Source organism: Crocodylus porosus, unplaced genomic scaffold (assembly GCF_001723895.1).
Source record: "Crocodylus porosus isolate Cpor-Errol unplaced genomic scaffold, CroPor_comp1, whole genome shotgun sequence".
Taxonomy (NCBI): Eukaryota; Metazoa; Chordata; order Crocodylia; family Crocodylidae; genus Crocodylus; species Crocodylus porosus.
The window spans coordinates 3,827,647-3,848,492 of NW_017728910.1; the positions used below are offsets into that span (position 1 = coordinate 3,827,647).

The 20,846-nt window shown below is 44.5% G+C and overlaps 1 long non-coding RNA gene across 1 annotated transcript; it reads left to right on the forward strand.

The window, feature by feature from the left end:
- The first annotated feature begins 9,697 nt into the window (after positions 1-9,697).
- LOC109308693 lies at positions 9,698-19,803 on the forward strand. The gene is made up of 3 exons (XR_002100678.1): positions 9,698-9,790; positions 19,219-19,221; positions 19,789-19,803. It is a non-coding gene; the product is annotated as an uncharacterized LOC109308693 (long non-coding RNA).
- Positions 19,804-20,846: the final 1,043 nt, after the last annotated feature.

The window sequence follows — 20,846 nt, forward strand, 5'->3', positions numbered from 1 at the left end:
AAACCTATAGCAGTGCACAGTATTCCTCAATCCTAAGTGCAGGACTTTTCACTTGTCCTTACTGAGCCTCATGAGAATTCTTCTGGCCAATCCTCCGATTTGTCTAGGTCACTGTGGCAGAGCAAAGGGAGCAAGGGAGGAGAATTCCCCACTCACCCCTTTCCTTTTGCCTGTGAGAGGGTGAAAATCCCCAGCAGCACCAGAGTTACCTGCAGGAGTTAGGTGCAGAGTGACAAGCAGCACAGTGCCAGTGCCACAGCCCAAAAGGTCCCACCGGGAAACAGTGATCGCCAGTGAAAGAGACCTGGTCAGGACTGTCCCAGCCTGAATGCCACATTCTGTGGGTCTTGGGGCCCTGGATGAGGGGAATGTTGGTCTCAGCTCACCTCAGGTGACTCACCTTCAAATAGAAGGAACAAGCCACAGCTGGAGGGTGAGGACCAATGCTTATAGCTTGGGCAAGCCCGGGGACAATGCAAAAGAACACCAGAAGTGGTAAAGTGCTCTGTCAGATGCCAGGGAGGCATGCTGAAGGAGGGCAAAAGGCTGTTAAGATGCCCACATTTCTTTATTTTGGTAACAAATAGACTGTGAGAGGTACCCTGTAGTATCTCCCTGGATTACTGTTCAGAGTCTCCAGCTGTGAAGACAGACTTAACAGCTGGAGCTAGAGTTCAATATAGAGGCCTGTGGCAAGAGTCTACAGGTGGAGGAGCCCCATAAGTGTCTTGCCATATGGCATATTTTGTTAATTTGGTTAAATCTTGCAGTAAGGTACAAATTCTTGACTTCAGAAAAGCTGACTTCAATAAACTAAGGACTTTAGTGAGTAATGCCATACAGGATCATAGACCACAGGAAAAGATTATGGATGAAGAGTGGTCATTCCTCAAGGACACTGTGACAGTCGTGCCTCTTCAGGGCCGTCTACTAGTGATCCCGCAACACCGATTAAGGGCCAACCACCTGCCTTCTCACCTGCCATGCCTTGTTGCTATTTGCTTGATTGGAAGATTTTAATCAAGCGGGAGGCTGCCTATTTTCTGTATCAGTGCCTGAGACACTATCTGCAGCTTCTTTCCTCCCCTTACACCGCAGCCCAAGCTTTGCAGATGTATCTGAAATTGTTCAGGTCTGTTCTACTCTCTGTGCCACGCGGATGCTCTCTGGCTTGTCCTTCAGCCTGCACCCTCGCCGGTGCCCTCTAGCTCATCTCACAGCCCACGCCCCTACCGGTGCCCTCTAGCTTGTCCTGCACTGCCCATTCTGGGGCTTCTCGCCAGTGCCCGCTCCAGGCTCCTCGCTACCCCCTTCACTTGGCTCCGGGGCGTCTCACTGCCCCCCTGACTCTGGGGCTGGGGCCAATGCACCCCAAAATGCTGCGTCCTCTCCAGCACCAGGAAGCCCCATGCTACTGTGGAATCCCTATGAGGCCTCCTCCAACCCCTTATAGCCTCACCTGGTCCTCTGGTCAAAACAATAAACACAAGAACACAAAGCCCCTGGACTACAACATAAAAGCTAGACCATCCAGTCAAACAAGAATCAATCCCTACCAGAGAGAGAGTGCACCAACCCCAGCAGCAACCAGGGGATGTTCCCACCATCAGAGTTCTCCCCTTCGTCTGCACTGGCTGAGTTCCTCCTCCCTCGGCCGCCAGAGGGAAACTGTCCTCCTGGCCTCCTGCCTGGGCTTAAGAAGGGCTAAGCCCTGCCTCTTCCTGTCTCTAGGTTTCACTGGTTGCCCTAGGAACCAGCACTTGCGCAGTCCTGGTGACTGGCAGCTGAGCCTCCCCCTTCTCGCCACTAGGGGTCTCTCCTGAGCCATTTGTGCTCTCAGTGGCAGGGCACCTGAGTGCTCTGCGACAGACACAATCCTCAGTGCGCAGAAGTTTCCCATACCTGTATACAAAAAAGGTGGCACAAGGGCCAGGAGGCCATCTTGACTCAATAGGAAAGTCTCATATCTGAAAAAGAAAAGGAAGGCTTACTAATGGTGGAAGCTAGGAAGAGGCCCCAAGGAGAATTAAATAAGATTGGTCCACACCTGTAGGAGGCAGATTAGAAAAGAAAGGCAGTAACTGAATTCAGGTTAGCAACTGAAATCAAGGACAATAAGAAGTCCTTCTATAGGTATGTAGGTAACAGGAGGAAAGCCAATGGAAATGTGGCACCACTGCTCAATGTATCTGGACATCTGATCATCAACACCAAGGAGAAAACTGAAGTCCTGAATGAGTACTTCACATCTGTATTCCACCAGTCTAAGAGTGATAGCCTGTTGAATGCAAGTATGACACAGAATAGTCATGGTATTATGATTCATGTTGTGTATGTTGACCTCCCAACAGTCAATGCAGAGCTTGTGAAAGAACAGCTAGAGAGGTTAGATATCTATAGGTCAACAGGGATGGATGAACTCTACCCAAGAGTGCTGGATGAACTAGCCAAAATCATCACAGGGCCACTGGCAAACCTCTTTGAGCATTTGTGGTACTCAGGAGAGGTCCCAGAAGACTGAAAGAGGGCCAGTGTTCTGCCCATCTTCAAGAAGAGGAGGAGAGAGGACCCAGGGAACCACAGGGTGATCAGCCTGACTTCAATGGAAAAATCCTCAAAAAATTTCTCAAGGAGTCCATATGCGAAAAGCTAGTAGAAGGCAAAATTCTGAGCAACAGTCAGCACAGTTTTATCATGGGTAGGTCATGTCTGACTAACCTCATCTCCTCCTATGATCAGGTTACTCACCACCTGGATAAGGGAGATGGGGTCATCATCATTTACTTGGACTTTAGGAAGGCCTTTGACTTGGTGTCCCATGAGGATCTCAAGGTAAAAGTAGGGGACTACGGACTCAACTATTCAATGGTCAGATGGGTGGGAAACTGGCCGTGGAGAGTAATAATAGATGGATCTGCTTTGACCTGGGGGTCCTCTAGGGTTCAGTACTTGGACCAGTGCTTTTCAACATCTTCATCAATGATCTGGATGTGGCAAAGTTCACCAATGATGTGAAGCTCTCAGGAAGTGCAGCCATGCATCAGGGTAGGTTGATGATCCGGGTGGACCTAGACAGATTAGTTAGATGCGGGAACCGGAACCAGATGCTGTTTGATACTGTGAAGTGTAACCTACTCCATCTGGGGAGGAAAAATCTGCAACAAACTTACAGACTCAGTGGTGCTAGCTAGGATAGCTAGCTATCCATGTCAAAAGGGACCGGGGAGTCATAATTTACCATAAAATGAATATGAGCCACCAGTGTGATGCTACAGTTAGCAGAGCAAACAGTATGCTGGCATGCATCAACCAGTGCTTCTCAAGAAAAACTAAGGAAGTTTTTCTCCTGCTCTACTTGTCATTGGTGAGACTGCAGCTGGAGCACTGCATCCAGTTCTAGGTGCCACACTAAGAAGGATGTGGAGAAGCTTGAGAGAGTCTAGAGAAGAGCCTCTCTTATGATTAGAGGCCTGAAGAGCAAGGTTGACAGATATGGGACTGTTCAGCTTAGAAAAGAAAAGACTTTGGGGGGATTTGGTGGCAGCTTACAAATATATCAGGGGAGAGCATCAGGGGCTAGGCAAACAACTGTTCACCAAAGCACCCCAGGGGGAAACCAGGAGCAAAGGTCATAAATTCCAGAAGAAGGTTTCAGGCTGGATATAAGGAAAAACTTCTTCACAGTCTGTGTGATTAGACTCTGGAATAGAGTCTCAGTGGGGCTGGTGCAGGCACCTACCCTGGAGATCTTCAAAAGGAAACTAGACACACACCTTGGTGGGGTTATTTAACCCCAGAAGTCTTTCCTGCCCAGAACAGGGGGCTAGACCTGATGGTCTCATGCAGCCTTAAACTTCTGTGAATCTGTGAATTCAGTTTGACGAAGGACCCAATTTGCCAAGCAGTTTCCCCCTAGGCAGAATTCTATCTAGATCTTTCATCAAGTTGAGGCAGGTGAGTGTCTGGGGGAATTAACATGCTCCCCAGTGAAAGTAAGCAATGGGAGAGTTGTGCCCAGGAGTTGGCATAACTACAGTCACTCTGAATCCTAGCCCTACCCTCCAGTGTATCTAGCACCCCGCCCCCCCTGCTTGGGTGCAGACTTGCTGAGGGTGCACTCTATGCCATTTTCCAGTTCATTTATACAGATATTGAACAAAACCAGCCCCATGCACTTGTACACATCCAGCTTTTCTAAATAGTATCTACCTGCTCTTTCACCACTGAGGCTGCTCACCTCCCCGCCAGACTGTTCTGCCTGGTGCAGTATCCAGAAGCTTACTTTGCCTGTGAAGACCAAGCTAAAAAAGGCATTGAGTACTTCAGCCTTTTCCGTATCATCAGCCACTCAGTTGCCTCCCCCATTCAGTAAGGGACCCATACTTTTCTTAACTTTCCTGTTGTTGCTAACATACTTGTAGAAACCTTTCTTTTTACTCTTCATTGCATCTCCTATTGTGCTTTGACCTTCCTGACTTCATCTCTGCATGCCCAAGTAACTAGATTGGTTAGCTATACCTGGCCGAGGAAAGTTATTGGGAGGTAGGATAATTTTAAAGCACTCAACTCTGCTCTGTACTGGATTCAATGGGAGCTTTACCAATGACTTCGTAAGGAGCTGGTCTAAGCCAGTCCTGAGTGCTTTTGAAATTTGAAAGCATATGGAATGTGTACATACAAAACAGACTTGATGGGTTCTTATTTTAGCCCTGTTTATGGAGCATTTACACAGTTTCTGTAAACATAGCATTTTGTCTACCTCCACTAATGATTTTTATTGATATTCTTTAAAGTATTTGTGCTAAATCTATTTAACTTGACTTTCAAGGCACTAAGATCTTCCAAAATGTGGTATCACATAGCTCGGGAAAAGGCAGAGAGACTTCTAGCTCTCAAAGAGCTTTATTGCAACAACTAACATACACACAAAGATGGCTGACAACTTCTTGTTGATGTCCTCATGTCAGCACTCAGGAAGGGTGATAACCCTTACTACTACATCCCTCATTTTAGAAGAAATTGAAGGACTTTCAAAGAAGTGCAAAATCATCTTGAGAGAAGTTACAAGCACATCACTCACTTGGTGAGTATTTACCACTTCCTTTCTTAAAAAAAGACAATAGTAGAAACAGAAACATATATAAGATTTTTCACTTAAAGCAGATAGACTAGATTTGTGAATCTATTTGATGGAACTGATGCATGTCTTGACATACTATAGTAAACAGGTGGAGTATGATGGAGATGCTCTCGATTTCTACGTAGAAAACGTCTAGGTGTCTCCACCCAATATGAATAAGGGGTATCTGCCCTAGCCTGGACAGCGCTTAGTGCTCCTGCATCTGGAATCCATATTTCCTGCTGTGGGATAAGATCAGGTGCATTTCTTGAGGCATGTCTAATGTTAGAATTCCATCTCTGACAGTCCTTTATCAGTTTATCTTTCTCATGAAATTCCTGCACATTGACAAGTTTGGATGTCATCTACCATACTTGTCAGAGCTGTATGGAGTCAGGGGCTCATAAGCAACTCATCTGAACTCCATCCATGCTCTAATGGTGTTGAACCATCAGGAGAGTGTAATAGAGATCTGTGTTCTTAAGCAATTCTTTACAGTCCATACTGCACGTTCTGCATCCCCATTGCTACATGGGAAATGTGGACTGATGGTGATATGCTGAAAATCATATTGAGTTGCAAATTGCTTAAATGCAGCTCCAGAAAATTGTGGACCATTATTTGTTCTTAAAACTGAAGGTATGCCATGGCACTGATATATACTCTTCAGCATCATTTAACTCTCTCAGTTGTGGTGTTTTGTAACTGCACCATCTCTAAGCAACAAGAGTAACAATCACCAATGAGGTAAAGAGATCAATAATTTGGCTCCCAGCACGTGCTAGGTCAGCAAATTGGCTCCCAGCATGTGCCATGGATAACCTGGCAATTCAGTCATAGATTGTAAAGGGCTGGAAGGGATAAAGCTTTTCCATGTCCTTGTTGAGGTGCAGCACCCAGAACTGGACATAGTACTCTAGCTGCAGTCTCACCAATACTGTGTAAAACAGAAGAATCACTTCCTTGGCTTTGCTTGAGATGCATCGGTTGATGCAGGCCAGAGTATTGTTTGCCCAGCTGGCTACAGCATTGCACTGATGGCTCGTGTTCATACTATGTTCTATAATTAGCCCTATATCCCTTTCAGTTGTGGTGCTAGTCAGTTTGGCACCACTGAGCCTGTAAGTATGTTGGGGATTGTTCATCCTCAGACGGAGCAGTTTACACTTCCCAATGTTGAATTTCATCTGGTTCTGACCTGCCCAACTTGCCAGTCTGTCTAGTTCCACCTGTATCTGCAGCTTATTTTCAAGCATGACTGCGCTCCCCCATAACTTGGTGTTGTCTGCAAACTTGGCCAGTGTGCTCTTCACCCCCACATCCACATAATTAATAAAGATGTCGAAAAGCAGTGGACCAAGCACAGACCTTGAGGGACACCACCAGCCACTTTTTAAGAGGATGACACAGATCCGCTCATTAGAACTCTCTGGGTCCTACCCTGCAACCAGCTTCCTACCCACCTGACTGTCGAGCAGTTAAGCCTGCAATCCTCCAATTTTCCCACAAGAATATTATGGGTTACCAGACCAAAGGCTTTTTAGAAGTCTAGGTATATAATTTTGACCTCCTCTCTCTCATCCAGGTGGCGAGTTACCTGGTCACAGAAAGAGTTGAAATAGGTAAGACAAGACCTGCCCATGACTAAGCCATGCTGGCTGTTGTTCAGAATCCTACCTTCTGCAAGCATATCACATATAGACTCCTCGATGAATTTTCCAGGATTTTCCCTGGCATAGAAGTTAGGCTAATTGGCCTATAGTTGCCTGGGTCCTCTCTCCTCCCCTTCTTGAAGATGGGCACAACAATGGCCCATAAGACAAGGCTCTACAGGGACTGTTCAGTGTTGAGTACAAACTTTACAACTATCCATGCAGCATGTCAATTCTATTTATTTTTGGTTGGATTGTCTTGGCAATGTGCATTGCATCCATATCACAGTTCCATAATATCTTTCCTTTGAGCTTGTGAGGAAATCATTGTGTGTATTTAAAAGCCCAAGCAAAAGCACTGTTATTAGTCCCCATAGAAGAATTTTGTCAAGATAGGGAATCTTGGTGCAAAAATCATCAGTAAATGGCAAGCGAATAAATAGCTGTCAAGGGCAAACTACCTTACTCCACAGATTACCCTAGACTAAGATAGGTTTCCCTTGATTTAAGTGGTTGCATCATTCACTGACAACTTTTTTTTTCCAAGAACAGTTGGTGTTCTGAGAGCTCGTGTGCTCATGGTCAGTGTAACGTCGAACCCTCAGTCGAATGTTCCAATTTCCTGGAAATCAGAGAAGTGTACCATTTTCTGCAGTACTTAGTGTTTTGGGATTGCATCAGAAACAGCAGTACTTCAGCAATCCCAGGAAACAAAGCTTTGAAAACTTACAAAAGTTCAGTTCAAGAACCAGAGAGATTTTGGCAGACATAATACTAGGGAAGCTCCATTTTTATTTTCCTTTTAATCAATCAATGATTTTGAATCACAGAGTTTCTCGTAAGGAGGACTCGTTTTGCAGTAGAATAATATGCTCACTTAGACACTATAATTACTACTACTTATGTCTCCTGGACAAAAAATCCCCCTGTTCATCAGATTGCATTTTCAGATGGTTATGCAGAATTCAGCTGAAGCATCTACAAATGGGATCAGTATCAGAATATTAAGAGCCAAATTTTGATCTAGCTACTCAAAATTTTAAATTTTAAATGCACAAAACCTGCTTTTATCTATCAAGGGGCCGATCATGCATCCTCTTCCACAGGTACAGACAACCCCATGAAAACAAAATGAGTGATGTTGTGTAAAATGGGCAGTGTCAAGAGGTCATTTAGGAGCTGTGTGTCCCATTCCCTGAGGGGTTTTGTACACCAGCCTGGAGAAGACCCATGTTGTGCAAATACTCCCATGCTCTGTTCCATGAACAGGGATGAAGGGCACTTTAGACCTTCATAGCACTACTCTGACCTTCTGATTGGGCTAAATCAGGTCAAAATGACTCTGTGTCTTTATGGGAAGATATTTCCTTTCCCATTTGTTAAGGAGCTTCCCCCTGGCTCAGCGCAACCTATAGACTATGTTGTGTAGTTAGTAGTGTTTCACATTGCATTTGTTTTTGTTTTTCCTGTTTTCTATATGAAATCGGGTTTTGCGGGGGGTAGGGGGGTTGTTTGGGGGTTTTTTGGTTACGCTGCTTGTGAGGAGGGGTTTTTTGTTTATGCCGGACACCCCAGTAATTAATTTAGTGTTCCCAGATTTCTGGGTGGGGGCTCAATCCACAGGTATAAATGTATGAGGTACCCCAAAATGCGAACCCGGCCCTTATGCTGCCTACCAGTGCCTGGCAGAAGGGTTACACATGTAAATAATTCATAATATGTTTCCCTCCTCCTCACACAGGACACAGTTGGTTCATAAATTCTTCACCAAAAGGAGTGTTGCAACTGTTTGTCCTCATTTATGTTTATTCTGCCAAACACCTGCAGCTTGACCCAAATGCACATGCAAAAGAATCCTTTTAATGTGATTCATGTTAGCTTTGGCAGATCTCAGACATCTTTCAGCCAGCTAAATACCACTTGAAAAACAGCACTGTATTTACTGCTTCTCCATCACCATCATGGTTTACAGACTTATTCACCTCTGAAAGTACGCAGTGGATCTATGATATGTCATTTTATTCAGTATAATTCAAAGTCTTAGAGCTGGTCTACTGAGGTCAGTAGCTATTCCACACTAACTACCCAAGTAGACATTCTTGTTCTATATTTAAAGTGTATAAGGATGATTTAACTTAGTATAGTCTGGGGTGGGGGTAAAATAAACTGCACTTTGATAGACATTAGGGGCTAGAAGGGACCTCATGAGATCATCGAGTCCAGCCCCCACACCATAGGCAGGAAGTCAGCTGGGATTAAGTGACCCCAGCAAGAAATAAATCTACCTGTTTTGTGAAGGAGTCCAGAGTAGGTGCTTGCACAACCTTGGGGGGCGGAGTTTGTTCCAGACCCTGGACACACGCACTGTAAAGAACTCTTTTTTTTTCTTATGTCTAGCCTAATCAGCCTTCCTGGAGTCCATGGCCATTAGATCTTGTTATCCCTTGGGGAGCTCTGGTGAACAGCTGTTCTCCCAGGACCTGATGTACCCCTCTTATGTAATTGTAGGCTGCCACCAAGTCCCTCCTGAGCCTCCTCTTCTCCAGACTGAAGAGTCACAAGTCCCTCGGCCTTTCCTCATACGGCCTTCCCTCCAGGCATTAGATCATAAGAGTGGCTGTCCTCTGAGCTCTTGCAAGCTTCTCCACATCCTGAAGCAAGAGGACAATGGACACAGTACTCCAGACATAGCCTCACCAGAGCTGCGTAAAGTGGGAGGATGACTTCCCTGGTTTTGCTTGAGATGCATCAGTGAATGCACACCAGAGTTCGGTTAGCTTTGCCAGTCACAGCATCACATTGGTGGCTCATTCATCTTGTGGTCTGTCAAGACCCACAAGTCCCTTTGGGTCATGGTGCTAGTGAGCTCAGCACTGATGAGCCTGTAAGTATGCTGGGGGGGTTTCCTACCAAGGTGCAGCACCTTGCACTTTTCTGCATTAAAGGCCATCAGGTTTTAGTCAGCTCACCTTGAGAGAGTGTCCAAGTTGGCCTGTATCCCCAGCCTGTCCTGTGGTGTGTCCGCCCTCCACCATAATTTGGTATCATCCATGAATGTAGCCAGTTTATATCTGACTTCTGAATCCAGATCATTGATGAAAATGTTAAAGAGTACTGACCCAAGTACTGAGCCCTGAGGGACTCCCCTGGTAACCCTGTACCACATTGATTTGCTCCCTTCAACTAGTACTCTTTGGGTCCAACCCCATAGCCAGTTGCCTAGCCATCGGACCATATGATGATCAAGGCCACAGTTCCCCAGCTTAACCATGAGGACATCATAGGGAACTAGGTCAAAAGCCTTCTTGAAGTCCAGATGTATGACATCCACATCATCTTTCTTGTCCAGGGCATGTGTTATCCGGTCATAGAAGGAGATGAGGTTGGTCAGGCAAGACCTGTCAGTCACAAAGCCATGTTGGCTGGCATTCAGAAGTTTGCTTTCCGTTAGTCTGGTGTTGATGGATCCCTTGACAATTTTCTCCAGGATTTTTCCAGGGACGGACATCAGATGGACTGGTCTGTTCCCCAAGTCCTTCCTTTCTTGTAGATAGGGACCACATTGGCTCTTTTCCAGTCATCTGGGACCTCACCCAAGTGCCACAAGTTTTCAAATATCCCTGCCAAGGGGGATGCAATGATGTCTGCCAGCTCTTTCAAGACCCTCGGGTGCACTTATATTGCTGTATAAAAGTGTCTCTATAAGGAACTACCATAGAATAGCTGTTATGCTTTAAATTCACATGCCATCTTACTTCACAAAAGCTTCCCCAGATTCTACGTTATAGGCATTTATAATCTGGAACCTCAATACTTCAGTCATCTCTTATGTCCAGAAGTAACTGCTCAGTAGTTACAGTCAGTGAGCTGATTGTTAGGCCAAGCTCCTCAAAGATATATTTAGATAGAAAAATCAATGCCTTTGAGCATCTGGACTTTAGTGGCTCAGTCCATTCAGGACCAACCCATCAACACAGCTTCCTGTGATTTAATCTTGCTTGAGGAATTCTCTCCCAGGAGGAGGTCATCTAGAGTGCCATAGTAATTACTTTTACACTGTTGTGTGAAGCTTGTTTATTTCAATAATCCTGACTTGTGAGATTTTTTTGTTTTTTGTGAAGGGGAATGTAATGTGGCATGTGAGAATTCACTGTTTTCTTCAGTTTTGCTCTCTTCCATTCTCTTCCTTATCCTCCTTTCTCTTCACGTGATTTCAGAGTTGTCCCATTTTATTTGGCAAGCTGAGTCATCCAAGAGCTATTGAGTTTACCCTTTGGGTCTCTTCATATTGCTTGATTTTATTTATTTTGATGTATGACCTGATCATTCTGTATTTAGATAGTAAATGCCATTTAAATACATTAAAGAAACAGAAGCTGAACATGGCTTCAACATGCAAGCTAATATGAAAAATATCCAAAGACAATAGTGGCCTTCATCTTCTAATAATGACATGATTGTCATGGTTTAATTGCCAACTTACTCAGGTTGACAGTAAAGCTAAGAAAAACTTCAGAGTTACCTTCTCAGGCTTTTATGTTCAGACATGTTTTCTTCAGTGAAGCCAAGAAGAATCAAGTGTAGTTAACTTAATATTGCACGTTCTTTCTTTCCTGTAGGGCAAGAACAGCACTGGTTATGCTGGTAGTCATCATTTTTTAATTGCACCCCTCAGCTTTCAAGATTTAGGTCAAGCTGTTCTGAGCCTGTGGCACCAACAGTATCTTCTCTTCTAATTTCACTTTCAGAAAGAGGCAGAGGTTGTGATAGAATTATTTCTGGAAACACACTGCTCTTCCACTTTCTATAAAAAGTACATTGATACCATTGGTGTCAGCTGGAGAATAGAAGTGCTGTGGTGGTTGGCAAGGGTGTGTAAGTATTGGTGCAGTGTACTTTGTGAAGAAAAACAGCATTTTTTTAATAAGGCTAAGTTTTTTTTCTTCACAACAAGAAGCCACAGACATTTTGACTGCTGTCAGTCAGGTTACTCCCGCCTCAAATCACTCTCAACTTCTGGTAGAGTAACTTGTCATTCAGACTTCTCTATGTGTGAAATTTAGGAAAATAAAATTCAGCTCTTTAAAAATGAGAAAAGTAGCGTGTCCTTGATTATTTCTCAGTTTTCAGGCTTAATTAAACGCAGTTGGTGTTCGTGAAAAACGATGTTGCATTGCCTCATTTTTTACGCTGCTACATTTTCTTTTGCTTTCTTCCTGCTTTTTTCCTGTATGATAAATGACTTCTATATATGTTTTGTAGTTAATGGATGCAGCAGGGAGTTTTTATTATTATCCTGCAATTTCACTAAACAATAAATTACTACAATTATTATTTATTTTTTAGAGAGAGAAGAGGAGGTTTGGTCTGAGCCCTCACTATTTTTCAGGGTATAGAAATATGCACATCATTGTGGATCAGAATCTAGATCCATGGTACAGGTTGTCAGTCCAGTATGATTTCTGTAGAAGAGCCTACCACCACTGGTAAGCACACAAGAAGAATTCTAAAACCTCAAACTGGGTGATTTCAGAGTAATTAACCCATAAGGAAAGTTTTTTCTTATCCCCACATGCAGAGGCTGGTGCTGTTGATGCTGGTGATTGGCGCATGAGAGTTCATATTATTTTATTTTAGTATCTGAATAGTTCTGAATTATACATATTTTTTCAATCTTTTTTAACTGTCCAAGCTTCTGTGGCAATGAGTTCAATGGGCAATCACTATTGCTGAAGAGACTGTCAGAAAGCTTTTATAATTTAAAGTATTTTCTGTCATTGGCTTTTAAATTTTGTCTCTTAAAATACCATTAATTTCCTCTTTTCTGGTATTATGAGAAAAGTTAGATATAGTAGTACCTGATTTACCTTCCCTAGGCAGTCATTATTTGCCTAACTTTGTCCTGTCACTCTTCATTCCTCTTCTGTCTTCAGTTCCACTGTTTTTAATCTGCCATCACATAGAAGGTTTTCCCTGCCTCTAATCAATTTTGTGGTGTCACTGAGAATCCTATTTCTGCTACTAACGACATCTGATAAGAAGGTGCTAAGCCTCACCAATTCCATGCCCTGTACTTTATTCTTTTAAAAACAAAACTATTGCACTTTCTTTCATGTCTTCCGTCTTCAACATAGTGGAGAATGCATCAGGCAAAGGCAAAATCTGGGTGCTAAGGGCATTTGGTACCTCAGACTAGGTACAGACATTCAAAAACCCTGAGGTGGAGCCAATCTAAGTTGCATGGTTTTCTGTAAGTGGTGTAGTTTAGATTGGTAGACAGAACACACATTACCCCTTTTGCTGCCACCACCCCAACAAAATCTAGACCTGGTTCTGTCATTCTCCGTGTGCTGAATTTATGTTCTGTTAAGGCTGTAGACCACTTTTGAGCAACAAACTGCTGTTCTGTTACAGGCATAGACCAGTTTTTGATAACTTATACCAGTAAAACGTAATGCCTGTACCTGGCCCCAGTGTTGCAGCATCCTTGATTACAGCAAAGGAAGGTGACACTGAAAACAGTGACAGTTTATGCAGTAATGAAAGAACAGATGATGTTTTTTAAAAGGGATTTGTGTAAATAACCAAAGAACACATTTTAGTTTCACCCACTCCAAAAACAGACAAACAAAGCCTGGGTATCAAGGCTGAAGGAGTTGAGAACTAAAGAGAAGGAAAACAAGGATGCAGGCAGAGAAAAGAGGAGAGGCCTGGATATAGGAAGAAAGCTTAGACATTCAGTTTGCTGGAGGGGAGTGCATTAACAAGGTACAGTTTCTAATTTGAAGTGACTGCATTGTCAGAAGAAACAGAAAATGATGTGTCCACTCTATTCAGCAGTGGTGAGGACTTAAAGAACTGTGTCCAGTTCCAACAACAGGATTTTAAGAAAGACATAGAAATTTTGGAAAAGTCCAAAGACTGTGATAAAAATGATTCAATATCTAGAAAACATGACATAGGAGTAAAGGTTGACAGAATAAAGCTTATTAGTCTGAATAAGGTTAAAACTGAGGGAACATGGTGGAGTTTAGATACCAGTTTTCCAATATGAAAAGTATTGTTATAAAGTGGGGCAGCAATCAACTGTTCTCCATGTCCATAGATGACAGGCAAGAAGCAATGAGCTACTTTTTTTCGTCAAGGAAAATGGCCTAAATATTAGAAAGAACTTTCTAACAATGAGAGTGGTTAATTCTGGAACAGAGTGCCTTGAGGGATGGTGGCATCTCCACCATCAGGATTTTTAAGAGAGCAAGTTAGACAAATATTTTCTGGGAAGGTTTAGCTAGGGATGATCCCAACCTGTGGATTGGACTGTGTGAACATTTATAGCACTCCCTCATAGCACTATTTTTGAAGGACAATACAATTCAAGGAAGAATCCTTTAAAAATAATTAAATATGAATGATACAGTATTTCAGTATTTAATCACAATAATGCCTTATATGAAGCTTTTTTGTTGTAGTTACACAAAGTTTCCAAAGCATTCCATTAAATGTGATCCATATAATAAATTTTAATCAAGAAAAATTCTAAAGTTCTTAAAAAATATCTTTAAGTAGTACTGGGAGGGGATGCTAGGTGTCTGAACCTCTGGCCAGTTAGCCCGAGCCAGGGAGCTTCCATACCTGACCTTGATTCTGGGCTATTGAGACTGCCCCAGTTCTCTGTAACTGGATTGGCTGAGAATGCCACTCAGCCCTTTTAAGCACATGTGCAGCCTCAAGCTGCAGGCTGGCTTTGACAACGGCTTCAGTCTGCTCTGGCAAGCCTTGCATCTACAGCTCTCTAGTTCTTCTGGCTCTTGACTTGGTGTTGGCTTTTCCTGATGCTCTTCTTTGATCTTCCCTGGAACACGGCACCTGGCTCTCTGATTCTCCTGGCTTTGGACCTCAGCTTGCGCCCTGGATTAAGCCTCTCCAGCACCTATACACATGGTCTCAGGAGCTGCTGTAATTGAAAAGTTCACAGTGTATTCAGCATTCTGCATTTCAAAATGGTGGCAGAGGGGCTTTAGCTAAAACTTGTTCAACGGGCTTTCGTTAAAGTGCCCCCGTGGCCATTTTGAAATGTGGGGATGTTGAATACACAAGATGTTGCAACACGCTGGAGTCTGCTCTGATTTGTTCTAATCAGAACATGTTGGAGCATGTGTAAAAGTGCCGTCTGATCTCCTTCTCAGCAATCTTAGCCTTTGGTTCTACATTCCCCACTTTGCTGATCCAGACCCTGACCAGATGCCCTGGTAATCTGTACCCCACTCAGCTGACCTCCTGGTTGCCCGTCAGGGCCTACCTGCAGGCCCAGTACCTACATCCCAGTCAAACCCTCACAGCAAAGCATGCCTCACAGACCCATGAGGTACAGGGGGATGGATCTACCACCATGGTGGATGTCCAAGGATGAATTATTGGCTGCCTTACAAGGGTCAGAAGCTCAGATCACAGCCCTGCAAACCAACTTGTAGGCCCACTGGTGTGTCTAGCACATTTGTCCATCCTGAACCCTAGATCCTTCTATGTGCCAAGATCGATGGGGCTCTCCACTGCTTTTTAGGGTTCATTAACCAATGTCACCTCTCATTTTGACCCTGCCCCAAAACCTACCTCTCTGATACATCTAGGGTGGGATGATCCTCAGCCTCTTGAGTGGTAACACACTGGCCTGAGCTTCCCCACTTCCAAAATCAGCAGATCTCCTCCTGGATAAGTTCAAAAATTTTATCCAAGCCATGGCCAAGATCTCTGGAGACCCACATTAGGTCCATACAATGGAGCAGGCTCTCCACACCCTCCAACAAGGGCACCACCTGATATGCAGTTATGCGTCTCATTTTAGATGACTGGTCAACAATACAATACAGTGGAATGAGGCAACAATACAAATTAGTGGAATGAGGCTGTTTAACATTTCCTCTTCTGCCAAGGGCTTCAGGGCTGACTTAAGGACAAGTTAGTCTGAGTGGACCTCCCAGCTACCTTGGATGACCATATTGACCTCAGCCTTCATATAGACACTCACTAGTCCAACAGGAATATGAGGCTGCATCATGGTCACCGGGGTGGACTAGGACCCAAGAAGAGCCAACTCCATCCCCAGAAGAGCTACTATCACCCTACCTTTGACATGATTAAAAAAGAGACTCCCCTCAGAGAAGAAGGCTCACCATCATTCCCAGTACCTTTGCCTGTATTGTGGGGAGTCAGGGCACTTTGCCCAAACCTGCCCAAGGAAGAGGATACCCATGCCTTCCTCAGGTAGACCCCCCAGCCCAGCCTTGTTGGAGAGGCATGGTGTGGGCTTGCCACTGATAGGGCAGCTAGCCCCTGTGACCCCAATTAGGCTCTTCACTGCCACCAGGACCCAAGACTTGCCCTTGACAGTTACCCTTCACCTACATCTGGGGTGGATGTCTTTGTCCCAGCCTTCTTAGACACTGAAGTCCCTGGTAACTTCATTAACCTGACCAGTTATAGAAGGTAATCAGGTTGGTCAGGCATGACTTTCCCTTGGTGAATCCATGGTGACTGTTCTTAATCACCATTTTTTTTCCTCCAAGTGCTTACAAATGGATTCCTTGAGGATGTGCTCCATGATTTTGCCAGGGACAGTTGTGAAATGCCACTTAGTCACTAGGAAGTGAGCCAGATTTGAAACAGTAACCATTAAATCCATGTCTCTCTGTCTAGGTCAATGCTTCTCAACCTTTTCAGACTCAAGGTATGACTCTTTAAAAATGAGACACCCCTCATTAGACTTGAGGCATCCCTCAGAAAATGCCATCTCTTACTTTTCACTCATTTTTGGGTACAGAAAAATAGTAGATCATTTTTTCTGGTACAAAGAACTCAGAAAGACCCCAACAGGGCAGAATATTTTTAAATGCTATGGATTCTTATTTAAAACCTCTGGATTTATCTTGGGAATCAGTTGGAACACCTAAAAGTGCTAACATTGCACAGCTTGTGGTAACCTTGAAAAAATCCCATAGCACCCCAGGGTGCCATGGCATCCTAGCTAACAATCACTTTTCTAGGTTTTTATCCACCCTCATCCACTGACAATAGCAAGGGGCTGAGCCAGATGACCCTCAATGTCCCTTCCAAACCTAGGGTCCACTAAGACTCCTGGAAACATTTGAGTCACTTGACTAATGTCAGGCTAATAGAAGCAAACATAATTCTATCAGCCTTTAGTCTACCAGTATCAAACCTGAATTTGACCCATAATGAATACTTTGGATTTCCTGTTGTGTATGAAAGTATGTAAATGGCTACCCACAAGTTATAATTTGAGTTCTTTTTTGGAAGCCTGAATGACTATGATACTTTTACTTCTGCTTTTTTATGTCATTTAAAACTGACTGTTTACTTGGCTTTGTTAATGGCAAGTGACTCCTAGCAGGGTGTTTGCTTCCAGCCCAGTATTACTCTACTGCAAAAACAAATGAGCAGGCTCTTTGATTAAACTGGAAACCACAAGGCTATATTAGATCATAACAGACAACAAGAATACTTACAATAATTACAAGATTATTTACAATGATGTGTGAGAAAATGACAACTAGAAAATGGTATTCGGAGGTTTGCTTTTTGGAAAATGGCTTATAGCTATATAGCCTGGGTTCACCCATGTGGGTGTATCCTGTCTTCCAATGACAGTGGTGGGGGTCAGGCAGGGTGCTATTAGAGCAGTTCCCTCTCCTCTCTACAAAGCCAGGCTGAGACCCAGTGCTTACTTAACTATATACAATTTATTATTATAATAACTATATATACTTAAGATAAAACATGAAATATTCACAATAAAGTTTTGCGTATGACACTATGTATAATATCCCACAATCCACATAAACCATATAATTTATAGACTATATAACAATTAACACAATAAATAAGATAGTTAAGGGGATAAACACATATGGGGAATCAACTTATAGAACCCAAATAAGCTAATAATAATATTCCCTAGACCTACCCAGTAACAATACAAATATGCATATTAATACATTAAGAACACATGAACCATATAAATTCTCTTAAACAATAACCATAGTTATATAGACCTTGACACAACAACAATCACGCAAAATAGAGAGTGCACTCAGTACCTCCCCAAGGGGTTTCCTTAGAGCCCCATCCTGGGATGTGAACACGCCCCTCCTGTGATGGAAGGTAGAGGTGGCAGACCGTCCTGTCTTGTGTCTACCTCCCCCGTGGGGCCCACTTCCCCAGCAACTCACGCTTCCTCTCTGAAGAAGCCATGGCTCATCCCCTGAAGGCCAATCCCATGACAGCCTCTTCCAGCAGCACCTTCAGCTCTCCTCGATGGCCGGGCACCCTGCACGGGGCAGCCCAGGGCTTTCTCTCTCTCGCACGAGCTGAATTCTTACAGTATGAGACCAGTATGAGACCTCCTCACAGGGCCCAGTTGCCCAGTATCATACCAGAGGTTCTCCCTTTCCTGGGCCCTGTTCTGGGCACTGGGGCTGTTTTTAGTTAAAGACAGAGCCACACTGAGGGGCTCTAGTCACTCGGCCTAGGACTAGGGCTAACTTAAGCAGCCACGAGCTGCTCCAAAGGTGGGTTCTCCATGCACTGACCTGTGCACTGGGTGAGGCCTGAGCATCCATGAGCTGTTCCAGGGCGGAGTCTCCGTGCACTGATCTGCACACTGTGTGGGACCCAAGCAGCCTTGAGATGCTCCCAGGGCCAGCTCTCCATGTGCCAATCTGCACACTGACTGCCCAGCCGCTTGCTTGCTGGGTTTGCAGACTCAAGCCACCTTGAGTGGCTCTGAGAGCCTAATCCTGTACTCCAATTCACACACCACTGAAGCTCAAGCAGGCCCCAAGGATGGCTGTCTCCAGAGCTCCTCTCTCCTCACTGTCCCTCGTCATCTCTCCCCAGCATGGCGAGCACGCTCCCCTTTTATACTCTTCAGGGGCTCCACCCCCGAAGTTCTCTGGACCTGGCTAGTGCAGTTCTAATTCAGGTCCAGCTGCTCCTTGTCCCCTCCCTTCAGAAAAGGGCAGGACACTGCTTTCCTCATGCTGCCTCTAGATTGGTGGGTGGGCTCCACCCATCAAACAGCAGACCCTTGAATCTGAGACTCAACCCAAGCCCCACAAAGGTAATCCTGCTACAGGTAATATAAAGATATATATATATACATTAGAACAATAGCCCAGGGTGGCAGCAAGGGTTAATTGATTTCTAAAGGCCTGGTCACACAGTCACACAGTTCTCACATCCTTTAAGGCAGACAGCATGTCTAACACAACAAGGCCAACAAATATACACATAGCCTGGGAAATTGTGGGCACATACCACACTGATTCAAACACTGGCTACCAAGGCATCTCGAACAAGGCTAAGAATATCATCCTCCCACTCTACTCATCCTTGGTGAGACCACACTTGGAGTACTGCATCCAGTTCTAGGTAGTGCACTTCAAGAAGGATATGGAGAAGCTCAAGAGAGTCTAAAGCAGGGCCACATGCATGAGTAGAGGCCTAGAGACCAGGTCACATGAGGAGAAGCTGAGGAACTTGGGACTGTTCAGCTGGGAGAAGAGAAGACTGAGAGGGGACTTGGTGGTAGCGTATAAATATATCAGGGGAATATATCAGGGCCTGAGGGAGCCCAGTTCTCTGCACTAGGCAGGAAAGGCAGGGTCTGGGGGAGCCCAGTTCTCTTTCCTGCACTAGGCCCAGCAGATGACCCCAGCAAGGTGACCATCCAGTCTCCTCTTGAAGGTTTCCAGGGTAGGTGATTGTACTACCTTTGGAGGGAGTTTTTTCCACAGTCTGGACACCCTATGAAGAAGTTTTTTCTAGTGTTAAGCCTGAAATGGTCTTCCAGGACTTTGTGGCCATTACATCTGGTTTTCCCCAAGGGTGCCCTGGTGAACAGTTGCTTTCCAAGCCCTTGATCTATTCCCCTGATTTAGCGGTAAGCTGCTACCAAGTCCCCTCTCAGCCTTCTCTTTTTTTAGGCTGAAGAGACCCAAGTCCCTCAGCCTGTCCTCATATGGCTGGCCTTGCAAGTCCCTGACCATACAGGTGGCTCTTCTCTGAACTCTCTCAAGTTTTTCCATTTCCTTGTTGAAGTTCAGAGCCCAAAACTAGACACAGTACTCCAGCTGCAGTCTCACCAATGCTAAGTAAAGCGGAAGAATCACTTCCTTGGTTTTGCTTGAGATGCATCATCGGTTGATGCATGCCAGAGTATTATTTGACCTGCTGGCAAAAGCATCTCACTGATGGTTCATGTTTATGCTACAGTCTGTTATTACCCCTTGGTTCCTTTCAGTCATGGTACTAGTCAGTTTAGAGCCACCAAGCCTGTAAGTATGTTAGGGATTGTTCATCCCCAGATGGAGCACTTTACACTTCTCAATGTTGAACTTCATCTGGTTCCAATCCACCCAACTTGCCAGTCTATCTAGGTCTGCCTGTATCTGCAGCCTATTTTCAAGCGTGACTACGCTCCCCCATAACTTGGTGTCGTCTGCAAATTTGCCCAGTCAGCTCCTTACCCCCACATTCAAACCATTGATAAAGATGTTGAAAAGCACTGAACCAAGCACAGACCCCTGAGGGACACCATTGGCCACTTCTCATCAGGACAATACAGATACGTTCATTAGAATTCTCTGGGTCCTACCACACAGCCAGCTTCCTACCCACCTGTCGAGCAGTTAAACCCACAATCCTCCAATTTTCCCATAAGAATATCATAGGATACCAGATCAAAGGCCTTTTGGAAGTCTAGGTATATAATGTTGACCTCCTCTCTCTTATCCCGGTGGTGAATTACCAGGTCATAGAAGGAGATGACATTGGTAAGACAAGACCTGTCCATGATGAAGCCATGCTGGCTGTCATTCAGAATCCTACATTCTGTAGGTATATCACACATAGACTTCTCGATGAATTTTTCCAGGATTTTCCCTGGGATAGAAATTAGGCTAATTGGCCTATAGTTGCCTGGGTCCTCTCTCCTCTTCTTCTTGAAGATGGGCACAACATTGATCCTCTTCCATGCTTCAGGGACCTCCCCCAAGTGC